The 16078-nt window shown below is 35.5% G+C and overlaps 1 pseudogene; it reads left to right on the top strand.

The window, feature by feature from the left end:
- Window positions 1-413: 413 nt before the first annotated feature.
- LOC149250138 (UDP-glycosyltransferase 85A4-like) lies at window positions 414-13902 on the top strand (annotated as a pseudogene).
- The last annotated feature ends 2176 nt before the right edge of the window (window positions 13903-16078 follow it).

Here is a 16078-nt window from a genome sequence, read left to right as displayed (position 1 = left end):
GGTTGGTTTTTAAAAAATTAAACATAATAATTCACTTATCACAATTCTAATTATTATTGGATCATGATTATTATTATGAGCTATTATTATTATAATAATATAATAATAATTATATTATTTTATTTCTTGAATAATATAATGATAATCTAATTAATTAATATTAATAATATTATTATAAGTTTATATTATTATTATAATATTAACATAATATTCATTTAATACTATATATCAATAATATGATTGTTAATATTTATATAGTTATTAATAATCAGTTGGCCTATCAGCGTATATCAACCATCTTGGTAAACATGGTTGTGCTAGTTATTATTCTTTCCAACAATACAAACTTTGTGAAAATTCTAGACAAAGAAAGTGTTGTGTTAGAGACAGAGACATTGAGAAAGGAAGCAATAATGGATTTTAGTTGCAGCAAGCAGCGACACCATGCGGTTTTGGTTCCTTTTCCTGCGCAAGGCCACATAAATCCCATGATGCAGGTGACCTTGAAGCTTGTGGATGAGGGATTCTTTATCAGTTTTGTGAATACAAACTACAACCATTCTCACATAGTAGAGGCTAACAAAACTAGTTTGAGTAACCAAACGATGATCTGCTCTGTGGCCGTCCCCGATGGCCTTCCTTCCAATGATACTCGCACTGACATTGCCAAGCTATTTGATGCCACAAAAAACGTGATTGTCCTGTTTCTTAACAACCTCATTCACCAAATCAAAGAGGGGGATAATGATTCAAGTGTCTACCTGGTAGTAGACATTATAGCATCACAGGCACTAGAGATTGCTCAACGCCACCACATTCCAAGGGCCACTCTCTAGACATCTCTTATTCCTACCTATACACTGTTGTGTAATATTCCATCCCTTGTTTCATCCCAAATCATTCCTTCAAATGGTATGCTTACAGTTAGTTATTATGTTAATTTCATGAATCTTGTAATTATAGTGTATGAATTGATTCCCAAAATTGTATTTATTAATTGAGGCCTCTGTAGGAGTTCCAAAGGACTTTAAAATGGTGAAATACCTCCCCTCCATGCCACCTCTCTGCTCTGCACATCTTCCATAGGCTGCCGGTTTTGAATGACTCTGAACAAGAATTATTTTTCCACTTCATAAATCGATACATGGAGAGAGTGCGGGAAATAGATTGGGTCATCTGCAATTCCTTCCATCGTCTTGAAGACCCTGCCATCAGTAGTGTGGTTGAGAATGGAGGTTCAGTCTATCCAATAGGTCCCTTGATTCCTTCTTCCGTTCTCAATTCGAACTCAAGACTCTGATGGGAAATCACAATGGGGTTTTGGGCTGAATATGGCAAAATCTTGGGTTGGTTGGATAAGCAGTCCAGGCAGTCTGTGATCTATGTCTCATTTGGTAGCTAGAGTGTGTTAAGAGAGATGTAGTTCCAATAACTTGCACTTGGGTTGGAGGCTGCAGAGAGACCGTTTCTTTGGGTTGTGCGCCCTGCTACAAGGTAGTGAGGCCGCCTTCCCTCCAGGTTTCATGGAGCGCATCTAACGGAGCTATCGGGGGTGTTTGTTGTTGTGGTGTCCGCAGTTGAGGGTACTTTCTCATCCTTCCATTGCTTGTTTTCTGACACATTGTGGATGGAATTCAGCGTTGGAGAGCATCAACATGGGGGTACCCATGTTATGCTGGCCTTATTTTGCAGATCAGTTTCTGAACCAAAGTTATATAGTCCATGTCTGGAAAATTGGCTCGTCTTTGCTTAAGGAAAACACTGCATCTACTGAGAGTGGAACATCAATAATCGACATGACTGAGATTAAGAGGGCTGTGGAGAGAGCAGTGACGGGCAAGGAAGATGCAGAGATGAAGAGAAGAGTGATAAACTTGAGGGACAGTGCGATTGCTGCAGCTAAGGAAGGTGGCTCATCTGACACAAATTCTCTTAACTTCGCTGCTGCAATGAAAACTGTACGAAAGTAATTGATTGACACTGTTGAGTGTGGGTAGCATTCTCGGAACAACTACGCTCTTAGTGTAATAATAGGTTAGAAATTATAATTACTCTAGCGTGTGGAGTTAGTTAAATTTAGAGAGTGACTAAGTGTTGAGTGTTGAGTCAAGTTGAGTGATGGATAAAGAGTTAAGTGCAGTCTATATTTAGAGTGTGACTTAACTGAGTTAAGTGTACGTGCATGTCAAGATATTTTAGGCGAGTCACGAGTGGGTAAAGCTTAAATACCATTCATCGGGTTCATTGTAAGAATCAGAATCATGTTTTGTGTGATCAATAGAAGAGAAGCTCATGTGATTTGTGTGTGAATTATTTGTTTTGTCTCCTCTGTCTTACTAAAAAATTGGTATAAGAACTGTCTTACCAACAAATTGGTATCAAAGCTGAAATCAAGATATAGAATCTACAACTGCAACTATGATCTTAGTGTAATAATATGTTGAATAGCTTTATTACTTCATATTTTTGCTTATAACAATTGGAATTAATGTTTCAATAGTCTCCTTGTTAAGACCAGAAATTAGTATGCTAAAAGGCACAATGTCTAGATGGAAAACATCTTTAATCATGTTCTCAAAGAGATCTAAGTCCTCCTTCCTTTAGCTACAGATATGCTCCGTCAGTGTTCCATTTGTGATTTAATTGGTGGAACATATTTGTTTGTTTAACTTAAACAGTAGTGAATATACAACATCCACTTTGCCCAATGCCCCATTGACAATGAACTTTATTAAGAGCATTCAAAGATGAGAATTCTGGAGATCTTAGGAGCCATGAAGTACAACATATGAACCATTTCCAAATCAAAGTGAAAACTCAACATTGTAGGCCTATATTGGAAAGCACGCATCCCAAAGAGTATGGTAAGTGCTTGATTATGATTGCTACCTTTATGTGTAAATATTTGATGTCAAAGAAAAGAGCGTCAAAACATTTTCAATGTTCCCTTTTCATAGATTCAAGCAGATCTTCAGACACTATCAAACGGACTTGCAAAAGAAAGCTTGTTAACAATTGCACCATAGATGGCCTCATTGTGGACATAACATTGCTTCCTCAACACATGATGTTCTATAGTAGGAAAAAGCTCTTTCGGTATGGTAACTGATCACACAACAAAATCTTGATGACATGAAGGAATTATATGGGGATTTTATCCTTCATTGAATACAATTAAATGCACTTTGGTTATCCGTGTTGATCAAAGAAACCCTAGTTGTCTACATTATGTAGTAAATTCTTGGTCAAATATGTGCAGAAGTGAGCTACAACAGCTACTTTAGGGAAAATTCCAAGTTTACTACTTTTGGGAAAATCTGAGATGATGTTCGATGTTTGTAGGAGTTGGAACACATGGTAAAATCCACGAGCAATGAACAAAGGGAATCATCAAGGTGCTTTCCTGTAAAAAAATCATCATCAAGAAATGGAGGCACATGTTATGGTGCTCTCTATTATCGAAACTGAATTTGAGTGGACATCCTCACCAAATTAAGAGAATGTTAAAAGGAGGATGCTACAACCCGATGAGAAATGGCTGCAGTCAAGGTGGTATGTGTGCAAAGCGGCATACTGACAATAATCATGTCAACTAGCTGAAATGTGCCATGCTGTGATTATGGGCATCCTTAGTGGTTTCTGCTTAATTAGTGGGATCAGGGATCATGGTAGACATGTTATTCAACTCATTTGTATTTGAATGAATTGGTTACTCAAAAAATGGTTCGGTACACACACCATCACATCACATCTACGAATGACAAATATATTAATTTATGTGCCACATGATAAGTTGCAAACCATATAAGTCATTGCAATATCATCCACATCCAACTCATGCAGAACCTTCAAAGGATTTGCATGGCTAAGATTGTTGGATAGTTAGAAAGTAATCAAGAAAAAACAATCAAAAATAGAAAAATATGCTCCTCAATCCACAATATCAACATGCAATGGGTTTGTAAAATGGAGACAAAATGCATGATGCAATGAGTCATTATGGGATTATATTGTCTATAATTGAGTACATCTATAGAAATTAAAGGTTCAGGTTCCAAATGTATATTTTTTTTGAAGAAATAGGTGTGTGATAATGTTTATTGGACTATGAAGAGGTTAAGTGTGTTTCAGTGGCACACAAATAGCTAACATAGGGAATAGAGATAAAGGCTAGAGAGGATGAGATTGCAGTGTTTGACCAAGCATTGGTTGGACTACTAAGATTGATGGTGGGAAAGGATATACTTGGATGCAGTAAGCCATGAGTTTGGAGCCAACCTAACTACATTTAACAACCCTATACATAGAATGATTCTCATCTTGGAAGGTGGTTAGAAGGCTTAAAGAGTTAATAGCCTTAAAATAGTTGGCTCTATCATAACCAAGTGAGGCATACCAAAATATAATAAAGGTATGGGCTCTTAATTAGGAGACCAAATTAGGGAAGCCATGCATGATTATTGAGAAAGGTTAGTAATCTCATTAAGACAAAGTAGATATGAAAAGGGGATCCTATCCAAGAATCTCAAAGACTACTCAAAATTATATTAGTAACTTTTGAATCTTTGGGTGTGGATGAAGGGGAAAATTTAACAAAGTCAAATCTCAAAGAAGGTAGAAAAAGATGAGAGGTGAGAAGAAGGATTGTTTGTATGGCACATTGTATGGCGAAGGAGTACCAAGTTTAAAGGTAAAGAAAAATGGGCCAAATGGAGAAATGTAACCATGGAAACTATAGAAGGAAGAATAGTGGAAATATGACAGAGAAAAATATAAAGAGAGTAATATGTGAGTACCTAAAAATGGTTATCGTTATCTAGATTGGAAATTTTGATAATATCTTGGAATCTGGCAAACAAAACAATGTCAAAGAATTGACCTCACTCCTATTTGTCAAATTCTGAAATATTCTCGAAATTTGTAATCACCTTAAGTTCAAGCCCCAAAAATCAATTTTGTAGTTAAAAAGGTGTTGTTTTATGTGTCTATTGAATGAAACCATATTAAAGGAGATGATCCCTCTTGTTTGTCTAGGTTATGGAAATTTAATATAATGGTAGAGGAACCCCTCTAAAAGGCTATGGAATCATATCTTATAGTGAGGGAGTGGATTTACGTTAGGCTATCGAAGCCTATTATATAGAGAGGGAGTGGATTAATTTTAGGCTACAAAATCCTACTATATAGTGAGAGAGGGTAGCATATTCCTATGGTAGTTATGCAAGCCTATTTATATAGAGATGAGCATATACCTAGTCTATGTTACCAGAAAAAAAATTGAGAGCCTTTGTTTCCAAAAGAAAACATCTAGAAAATGGAACAGCATCGAAAACTGTGTTTTCTTCGATCGTTTTCATTTCTTAATCTGCAAAACTAGTTTCTCCAAAAACGGATGGTTTCATAAAATAGTTTTTTTGAGAAACATGATTTTGTTCCTCCTTAAAGGAGCTCATTTCTCTCATGTCTCCAATTGATTTCATTTTTAAATGGCATGTAATTTTAATAAGTTTAGTTTGTATATTAATAAGTTTTTGTTTGCAGTTCTAGTAAACAACAATTAAACGGTAGATTAATTTATTGTGGCATTTTGTTATAGTGGTTTCCAAGCGAGAGACTAGAGTGCATACTTGACTCACACAAGACGATTCACATAGAGCAGACTCATAGAGGATGTGGAGGCACGTAGCGGGGTGGTCAAGTAGATAAGGATGTTATTTCATTGAAGTGTTATCAAGGTATTTAGTATGTGCTCACTGACACCCAAAGTTTTTTTTTGTTCGGCCTCTCAATTAGAAATTTGGTTTTAATTCTTTGTTCATGCAATTTTTAGGGTATGCAATAGCTTTTTACATATTTTCTAACTTTGATGAGTCCACATTTTATATGTGAGGGGAAGAGTTATTTGAAATTCTCAGTCAAATGTTTGACTTAGGAAAGCACATGCATCTACTGAACAATTTCCAGTGATGAATTTTTGAAATCTTACATAAAACCCCCTCTTTAGATAAATCATTTGTATGATCATGTGATGAGTATCGATGGACCTACTCATTTATTTTTTTACATTTTCTCTTGTTTAATCAAATGATTCTGGAGTGATTCTTCTATGAAGATATAGAGTTGGGTCGCCCATCTTGATTTTTTATTTCCATTGACAAAATAATATTGGCCACAGCTTGAATTTGTTGCCCCTCCCAATATATACCTTCATACTTTATTTAATTTGTGGCCTTTTATGTGTTATCATGACAAAAGAAAACAATTTACAGGTGCATATTGTATGCGTCTAAATTTAGTGTTTATGCTTCTATTTATAAATTAAATAAGGTTGAGGTTTGATAGTGTTAAGGTTCGGGATAAATGTGATAGCAAAGGAAACATTATACTCTTTTCCTTTACTAATACACTATGGCTAAATGTGATCATTACAATTTCACTTATGTAAATAATTAATCTTGATGATGAATGCTTTGTTTAATGTTTTTCATATTTTTCTTGGTGTTTTCTTTCTCCTTGTTTCTTGAATGTGAAACCTCTTAACTTTGTTTCATGTCTTCTTGTCGTTTTTTGTTTTGTTTCCTATTTGTTGCTTCTGATAACATAGTACCCAGTAGGCTATGAAAGTTTATCGAATAAGGGAGAAAATTCCTTATGGTGATTGCAAAAGCTAGTAGACTGTAAAGATCTAAAATTTCTTATAAGAACATTGCTCTAATACCAAGTTATGTATAAATGAGGAGAATGAAAAACCAAATATTATATTAAATCGAGTATAAGTTTCTTGCATAGTAAGAGCATTCTTTTATATAAATTTCAGAATGGAAATGATTAAATTTGACATGTCATCCTCTTTACTTAATATTAAAATCTAACTACTTATTTAACACTCTAATGTTGGCCATCACTAAAATCCCCAAATTCTCCAATGTTTCTCTTCCTTGGGATCCATACCAAGAGGACTCAAATATTTTGGACTTGATGGAATATCAATAGATGGAGCTTTAAGAGGGATTCTTGTGGAACCATCCATGGATAGTGGTTCAATGATGGCGTAGGAAGAGAAGTTTGCTAGGCTTGAAGACATAATGGACTTGATAGTGATAGTAGTGGCCAAAGTGGTGGATGAATTCTTGAGCAAGCAAGGAATTCAAGATATTAGAGTAAAAATGAAGAGGGTGGAAGGTTCATTCAAATAGTATGAATGCTTTAGACATTTCCTAAGTGGGATTGTTGGGGTTGTTGGATGCATGAGACTAGGAAATGTTGGATAGTAATGCATGATCCAATGCAAACTAAGTTAGTGGATGTTCATGGAATTTATTGAATGTTTTGGTCCACTTCGACCTTTGGCACAATGAAAGACACCTCAAAAGAAGGAAAAAACAAGGCATATTCCACCTACAAAGAGGATGCAAGTAAGTGCAAAGGCACTAATTTAGAATAGAGCCATAATTCATCAAGTGGATATGGAGTATTGAGGTGCTAAGTATGGATTTTAATATAATGAACAACCCAAATGTTGGCAAAGTCTTAGGGACTCTATACAATGGAATTCGACAACTTGGCAAGTGTTTAAGACATGGAAATGCCAGACCCAGATTGAGCTATTAGTGAGGAAAGAGAACTATAGGAGGTAGTTCCATGGATGCTTCAAGAGTTAGAATGTGCAAGTATTGTGGGAATAGGTAGTTAGGTATTGTACACTTACAAAATGAGTCATAGATAGTGATACAACTTCCTTGGTGTATTCTTGTAACAATTTTTATATTAATAATTAAGGCATCCGCATTGGGTGTCACCCATGTACTTTTACAGTGTGGTCCTTTTACTTTGTTAATGTTAGTGTTCTTGCTTTATTTTGAATAGCTAAATATTGAAGAATATTGAATAAGTGTTAAAGTTTTAGATGTTTTAAAGACAAATTTGAACTATGCCTATTATCAAAATATCTTATTTATAAAATTTAATTTTAAATTTAGCAAGTTATAATTTAGAACATAGTTATGAACAAACCCGAAATAAAAAAATTAATTTAATTAATAAAACTTTTATAACTAAAACAAAAACAATAACATAAATAATAATAATAAAAATAAAAAAGTCAAGTAAAACCTACAACTCTCTAATATAAATAATTTTCCACTTAAATCTTTTCTAATAATAATAATAATAATAATTATTATTATTATTATTATTATTATTATTATTATTTTCAAAATGTTTTTACCATTTTTATTTACAAATATGGATACAACCACACAATATTATTAAATTTGTTATTGATATATCTTAGCCGATAATAATTCCCAATTATTATCATGTGCGCTGGAATATGTGTTCCTTATTAGCGACGTAACACAAGTGTTTTACTAGTGGGATTAAAAGTTACATGATATTTATTAAATGAGTGCACTGTAACTTAAATTAATGCAACGAATTTTCTGCGCACTCAGCGTCTCATTCAAATAACGTGTTTGACTTCATCATCACAGAGTTGTCGTCGAAGACAGAAGGAAGAGAAATATGGAAACGACAAAGTAGGTATGAAATTTGAGTATCTTTCCCAATCATAGAAAGTCAACGAGTGTTCCCTTCAGCAAAGTAGGTATGAAATTTGAGTATCTTTCCCAATCATAGAAAGTCAACGAGTGTTCCCTTCATCAAAGTCCACGAGCATTCACGGTCGAGAAAATGTAGAGTTATAAGCCAACGCAAGATTGTGGGAGGAATAGTGGATGTTAGTTGCAAAAATAGTAAAGCTTAGTAAATTAATGAGAATTATCATTTTAAAATTTGCGACGAAAGGAACAGAAATATGGAAACGACAAAGTAGGTATGAAATTTGAGTATATTTCTCAATTATAGAAAGTCAACGAGTGTTCCCTTCATCAAAGTAGGTATGAAATTTGCGTATATTTCCCAATCATAGAAAGTCAACGAGTGTTCCTTTCATCAAAGTTCCACGAGCATTCACGGTCGAGAAAATGTTGAGTTAGCCAACGCAAGATTGTGGGAGGAATAGTCGATATTAGTTGCAAAAATAGTAAAGTTTAGTAAATTAATGAGAAATATTATTTTAAAATTTGATGATGATGATGAGAGCAAAAATAGTAAAGGTTAGTAAATTAATGAGAATTGTTATTTTAAAATTTGATGATGATGATGATGAGATTTTGAAACTGAGATCTGGTTGTACTTGTGGCACTCTAAGATGAAGAGATTTTCATCCTCCATGTTCGTATTCTCACAGAGATGGCAGAACCTTTCCATCCATGGTGTTATATATGGTTCATGGATTTTAGAGATAATTGTTTTATGAAATATTTATTATTTTCTGATTAATCAAAGAGTATTTATAATGTATTAGGCAAATCCACTTATCACTTTCCAACGATTCAACCATGTAGCCTAAGCCTAAGAATGTAGATTGTCCAGATAATTGAACCCGTAACCTTTCCATAGTAATTGTACTTAGACTTATTTCATTTTTAAAAAATATAAAAATAAATTCCCATATAAAAATAATAATAATAATAAAGTAGTGTGATCAGTAATAATATCATTTTATGATGGCTAAATTTTAACATATTTGAAATTGAGTTAACAATCCACCAGAAACATCTTTTTAATAAAAACAAGTTTGTTTTCAAATTAAAATTATGAATTAATAAAAAAGTTATCTCTAACTGTTGATAAGTTACAGGTTATAAAATTCAAATTATGTTTTTAAATTATTACTCAAAAACTAATAATAATAATAAAATTAAATACAAGAAAAAATAAAAAATAAAAAACAGAAAATAAAAATCTAAAAAATAAATAAATCTAACAAATAAGAAAGAAATTTAAAAATACATATACAAAATAAGAAATAAATTTAAAAATAAAGATACAAAAATTTTAGAAATTAGACCATTAAAAAAAAACATCTAAAATATTATACATATATAACATTACATTTAAAAACAATTTAGATCTCTATTAACTTTAGATCTACCAAGTTCTTAGAGAGATCAAATATTTTTTTTTACTTTGAAGGAGGTTTTCACCTTGGTAGATCCAGAATTAAGATGGATCTACACTATTTTAATAATTAATTATAATTATAGCTATAATTATAATTAATTATTAAAATAGATAGATATAATTATTATTATTATGTTTATTCGTGAATCACATAAAGATACATTTGTCGACGTCTTTCGAACCAATGAGTGTGGTTCATCGTCAGGATAGGTTGAAGAATTAGATCATGGATACAGGTTAAATAGGGATAACAGATCTTCCAACGGCTAGATTTGATTGGAGAACGACTATATTAGATCAGAGAGGACAAATTGTTATAATGGACCAGAAAACAATTAGTTTTGACAATTTAAATTATTTGATAATAATACAATTAATTAATAAATAAATAAATAAATAAAATCATCCTGAGGTGGATATCATTATATTTTAATTATTTTCGATTTTTAATAAGGAATATTATGTTATGAGAAATTCTTCGACGGAAATCACATGATAGAACATTAGTCGACGCGTTACAAACCAACTGTGGCTCATCGTTCGGACAAGTTGAAGAACCAAACCATGACTACATATTAAATAGGGATAGCAGATCATCCAATGGCTATATAAGGTTAGACTAGACAAACAGTTAAGATTGACCAAGAATGTTCAATATGACTAATCAATTTTAATTATATAATATTATAATGCTAAAATATTATTTTGATATTTAACATATGTTATTTAAGAGAAACGCTAACAATCTTAAGCTAATATTTAAATTAAAATTGCTAGAAATAATATATTAAAATAGCTAGAAATAATAGTTAGTAATAAAAAGGGTATAATAATTACTAATGATTAATATTATAATATTATTGTAATAGTGTTATAGTATTATTCTTAATTAAGGATTAAAATGATCATAGTTATCTTCAGAATATTCATGAAAAAAGGGGGAAATTTAATATTTAACCTCTATTAAATTAAGTTGAATTAATGTAAAATTACTAGATCTATGGATAATATTATAAAATGAAAGGATTAAAATAATTAGAATTATCGTTATATTATGTATACTAGATCTCTTTAAATTAGTCATGAAAGGGGGAAATTCTCTACTAATATCTAACCTATATTAAAAGAAGTATACGATATGAAAAAGGTATTAATATATAGTAGACTTTATGGGAACGAATCTTACTATTGCCCGGGAAAATTAGTACTAGTAAGGATTTATTGTATTGATATAATAATAACTAAAATAAACATGTTAGAAAATTCTAGAATTTAGAACATAAATAAGCTCATTAAATATCTTATACTATATAACTTAACCCTATCGGAAAAGATTGAAAAGGATTATAAGAAATCAAGGAAGAAATCCACAAAGGAATTAAAGGATAAGAAGGGGAAAACCTAAGAACAAGTTATAAAAAGAGGGAGGGGTAGAAGGGGAGGAACCAACTATGAGGTGAGGGCTGAGACCCAGCACCTACTGATCTTCTAACCATCCTCTCTATTGAGATTGCTTGGTCTCCTTTCAATCTCAATGGCTTCCCTAAATTTTCTGTGATGAAATTGTGAGACTCTAGCAATAACATTGGCCTCCTCAATACAGACATGATGCTTGATCTTCTCCACATGTTCCTCTAGGGTAGAAGACTTGGTTCTCCTATGTTTAAGATAAGCTGCATGCTCACTAATTCTTTGATTAATGGAGTGCCCAGTCTCACCAATACAGGGGGTCCCACAAGAACAAGGAATAATATAGACCCCCTTCATGTCCTTAGGGTCGATAGGGTCCTTTACAGATCTAAGAAATCTACAAATGGTGTTAAGGGGTCTAAAGTTCGAGGGAACATTATGCTTCCTAAGAATCCTCGCTATCTTATCAGTGGTCCCTTGAACATAAGGCAGATGGACCCTTGGGAATCGATCTTTATGATCTTTTTTAGAAACCGACTTATTCGAAGCATTGAGAAAAGCCTTCTGACCTAGGTATCTGTTGTAACCATTCTCAACAAAGACATTAAGAAGATGGGATTTCTCTTTCTCAAATATTTTTCATCAGAAATCCTTAGGGCACGAGTAGCAAGAGTGTTGAGAACGCCTAACTTTTGAGCTGGGAAATGGTGGAAACTTGCATGAAGATACTGCTCCGTATGTGCTTTCTTCCGAAAAACTTGGTGGGAGAGGGAATCGTCAATATTCCTAGAAATAAGAACATCAAGGAAAGGGAGGCAACCATCAACTTCCTATTCCATCGTGAACTTAATGGCTTCGGATTTACTATTGAGATGATGGAAGAAGAGGTCAAATTCCTCTTGGCCATGCAACCAGATGATATTAGTGTCATCAACAAATCTTTTCCAGAGTTTAGGTAGGAGGCGGGACAAGGATAAAGCCTTGGATTCAAAATCGTCCATAAAAAGATTAGAAACCACAGGGGAAAGGTGTGAGCCCATGGAAACACCACAAGTTTGCTCAAAGAACTCACCCTCAAAACCGAAAAAGGTGGAAGTGAGGCAGATCTCAACTAATCGAGCTATATTGGGATCTGTTAGGTGGTTAATCACTTCTACGGCCTCATTTATAGGGATGCAAGTGTACAGGGAAGCTACATAAAAAATAACAAGAATATCCTTAGGGTCAAGCTTTATGTTCCCGAGCTATTCAACAAAGCAAGTAGAGTCTTTGACGAAGGACTCTGTACGGCCAACTAAGTGTTTAAGCTTTAAGGAAAGGAATTTAGCTAAAAGGTAGGTAGGACCACCAATGGTATTGACAACGGGTCTAAGAGGAGCCCCATATTTGTGAATCCTAGGAAGCCCATAGATCCTTGGAGTAATGGGACTGCTCTCAATGAGTTTATGGCACAGGGAACTCACTGAGCTACTAGACTTGATGGCAAGAGCTACAGACATAGAAATCTTTTTAAGTGGGTTTTTGGGAAGCTTTTTATAGCTTCGACTATTATAAAGATGATCTAACATCTTTCTTTGGTAATCCTCTTTGTCAAGGATGACAGCAGCCCCTCCTTTTTTAGCTTTCAGAACAACGATATCTTTGTTTTGGTTTAAGGATCTGAGGGACATGAATTCATCCTTGCTAAGGTTACTCTGGGGAGGCTTAGCCTTCCTAAGGGTCATAGCGCGATCTTGTCTAATAGTGTCCTTAATATTATCGGGTAAACCTCTAATACCAAATTCTATGTTACAAATAATGTCATCTATCGAGATCTTTTTGGGGCTAGGGAAAAATTTAAACCTTTTTTGAGAAGCTTGAAAACAGAAAAAGGAAAAGAGAAACTAGATAAATTAATAACTTTATTATTACGAGAGGGAAGAATAACATTATTATTATCACAATTCTTATTAAACAAAAAATTATTGTTTCTATCAAATATGTTTAAATAATTTGAATTATTATGTCTATTAAGAATCAATAACTATAAAACAAGAGAAGGTTTTTTCGCTCGCTGCGGCCCTGACCTAGCCGGCGCTGCGCAAAGCTGTTGGCCGTTCGGCCCCTGGCTGCTGCAGAGGGCCTTCTCCCTCCGGCTATTCCGCAGATCTGCGCCCCAGAGGCTGCTGCGACCCTGCGTTCAGATTGAGGAGCTCTTTAACGGAGAATATGGACTCCAATGGGGGCGCTTTCCCCCCTGCGGAGGTCCTAGCATTCAAAGCAATGATCAAAACATGTTCGAAGAGAACCCCATCGGTGGCCCAACAAAAATTCATCAAGAGGATGGATAAGATCCCTACAGTCGCCCTTTCAGAGGAAGAAACGTGTAAAGCAGCTCTAAACCTGGCAGAGAGAGGTCTTACTGGACAGTTCACAGGCCTCTGGCCTTCACCAAAGTCAGTAAAAGATTGGGCTCAGAGAAACTAGAGCCCCCTGATCAAGGAGGGTGTGAAAAGCTACTTCGTCGGGAAAGGATACTTCGTCTTTGTGTTTGACAATCCGGAAGACAGAAGCCTAATATTTAGAAATGGGCCATATTTTATGGGACCGCAAGGCCTGTACCTGAATAAATGGTCCCCTGAATTCGACCCTACCCAGGATGTCCCCTCAGCAGTTCCGGTATGGGTGAGACTTCCCCACTTGCCTCTCCACTGCTGGAACCAAAAATCCCTTGAAAACATTGGCAATGCTTTGGGTAAATACATAGACAGAGCTGTAAGAAAAGATCAGTATTCATGTGCTCGAATATGTGTTGAAGTCGATCTGGAGGAGGGGCTACCGGAAGCAATCAAACTTACAGTAGCAGGCTGGGAGCACATTCAAGAACTGGACTATGAACAACTTCCGTTCAAATGTAGACACTGCCATGAACATGGACACTTCGCGAAGCACTGTAAGAAGAAGGCAGAAGAGCAAACAGACAGACAAAAAGAGGAACAATGGACCCTAGTTCAGAAAACAAAAAATCCAAAAAAAGGCCCTAGCAAAGGAAGGACAACAGGGACGACAAGCAGCTCAAAACCCATCCAGGAAGAGGAAACAAGGATGCCAAGCAGCTCCAAAATCATCCAAGAAGAGGAAGCAAACGTACAAGGGATATCAAGCACACAGATCAACCCAACAGATCTAGAGCATGAAGACCTGGTGCATGTAGAAAGCCCCCCTCCAAGCAAAGAAAGTGAGAAGGAAAAGCAGGTCGAAGCTACTCAGGGCAGTTCGCCCAACCCTTCATATGCAGATATAACAAGGAAAAAAGCAATGGAAAGTTCAGAAACATCAGAAGATGAAGCCTACGAGCGTCCTACCAAAAGAGCTGGCAGGAAATCCCGGAAAGAAAAGAGAGAAGAAGAGGTCGAGAGACTTAAAACCCAAGGGATCCAAGCAACCATAGAAATGTCCATTGGGCGGAACAACAGGCCGAGACATTCCAAGGGAGGTGCCACCCCCTCAATAGGTAAATAATGAAATTTATCTCTTGGAACTGTAGAGGGTTGGGGAGCCCTGCAAAACTAGAAGCAGTAAAGGACCTTCTTAAAGCGGAACCCACAGACATCCTCATGCTCCAAGAGACCAAAATTGAAGGGCATTCCCTTCTAGAAACCAGTAGACTAAAATGGAACAAAAATACAGGCAAGGCAGTAAGCGCAAGGGGAACCTCCGGAGGATTGGCCACTCTTTGGTCAGATAGCACATTTCAGCTCAATAAATACCATGAAACTCAACACTTGATCTACACAGATTTGACGCACAAAGTAAGTAAGTTGAATGTCTCTCTCTTCAATTTATATGTTCCGGTAAATTATGCAGAAAAAAGAGAATGCTGGTATTCTTTAACAACTTACCTAGAACAACAGTCCCCAAACAATATTATCATTGCGGGAGACTTAAATATAGTTCTGAAGCCTAAGGAGAAGAGGGGAGGCTCCAGTTCAAGAGATCCCATGCTGGCCACGGTGGAGGAGATCGTACAGAACTGGGATCTCTTAGACTTCCCTCCAGTACATGGGCTCTATACATGGACGAATAATCGGGTCGGGTCGGAACAAATCTCTACCTGGCTGGACAGATTTATGATCCAAAGCGGACTCTTGATGAACAAAAAGATTTCCAGCTCCAAAATTTTGCCCAAATTGACCTCGGACCATAAGCCAATACAGCTGATTTTAGAGGATGAGGAAGATTTGGGACCCATTCCCTTCCGATTCAGCCCTCTGTGGATTGAGAAGCCGGGTTTTTTCGAAACAGTGAAATATGCATGGGACAAGGCCATTATAGGTTCCCCCAGCTACATATGGGAGCAGAAGATGAAGGCAACAAAACAGGCGTTGAAGGAGTGGATTAAAAAGCCTGCACCCAATCCAACCAACCAAAGGAAAGAAGCAACTCAGAGGCTGCACACAATGCAAATGGAAATGGAGAATAAAGATATAACAGCTGAACTACTGGAGGAGGAAGTCAAAACACAACGCTCTACCTATCAAGCCTTCCGAGTTGAAGAAGAGTATTGGAGATTAAAGTCTAGGAGCTTATGGCTAAAGGCAGGGGACCGGAACACGTCTTATTTCCACAAACAATACAGAGCTAGACTATCTCGGAACCATAT

Source organism: Pinus tabuliformis, chromosome 7 (assembly GCF_031772625.1).
Source record: "Pinus tabuliformis cultivar Carrire ecotype Pingquan chromosome 7, CPIR1, whole genome shotgun sequence".
NCBI lineage: Eukaryota > Viridiplantae > Streptophyta > Pinopsida > Pinales > Pinaceae > Pinus > Pinus tabuliformis.
The sequence above is the reverse complement of the archived record's forward strand: the minus strand, read 5'-3'. Positions and strand labels throughout refer to the sequence as shown.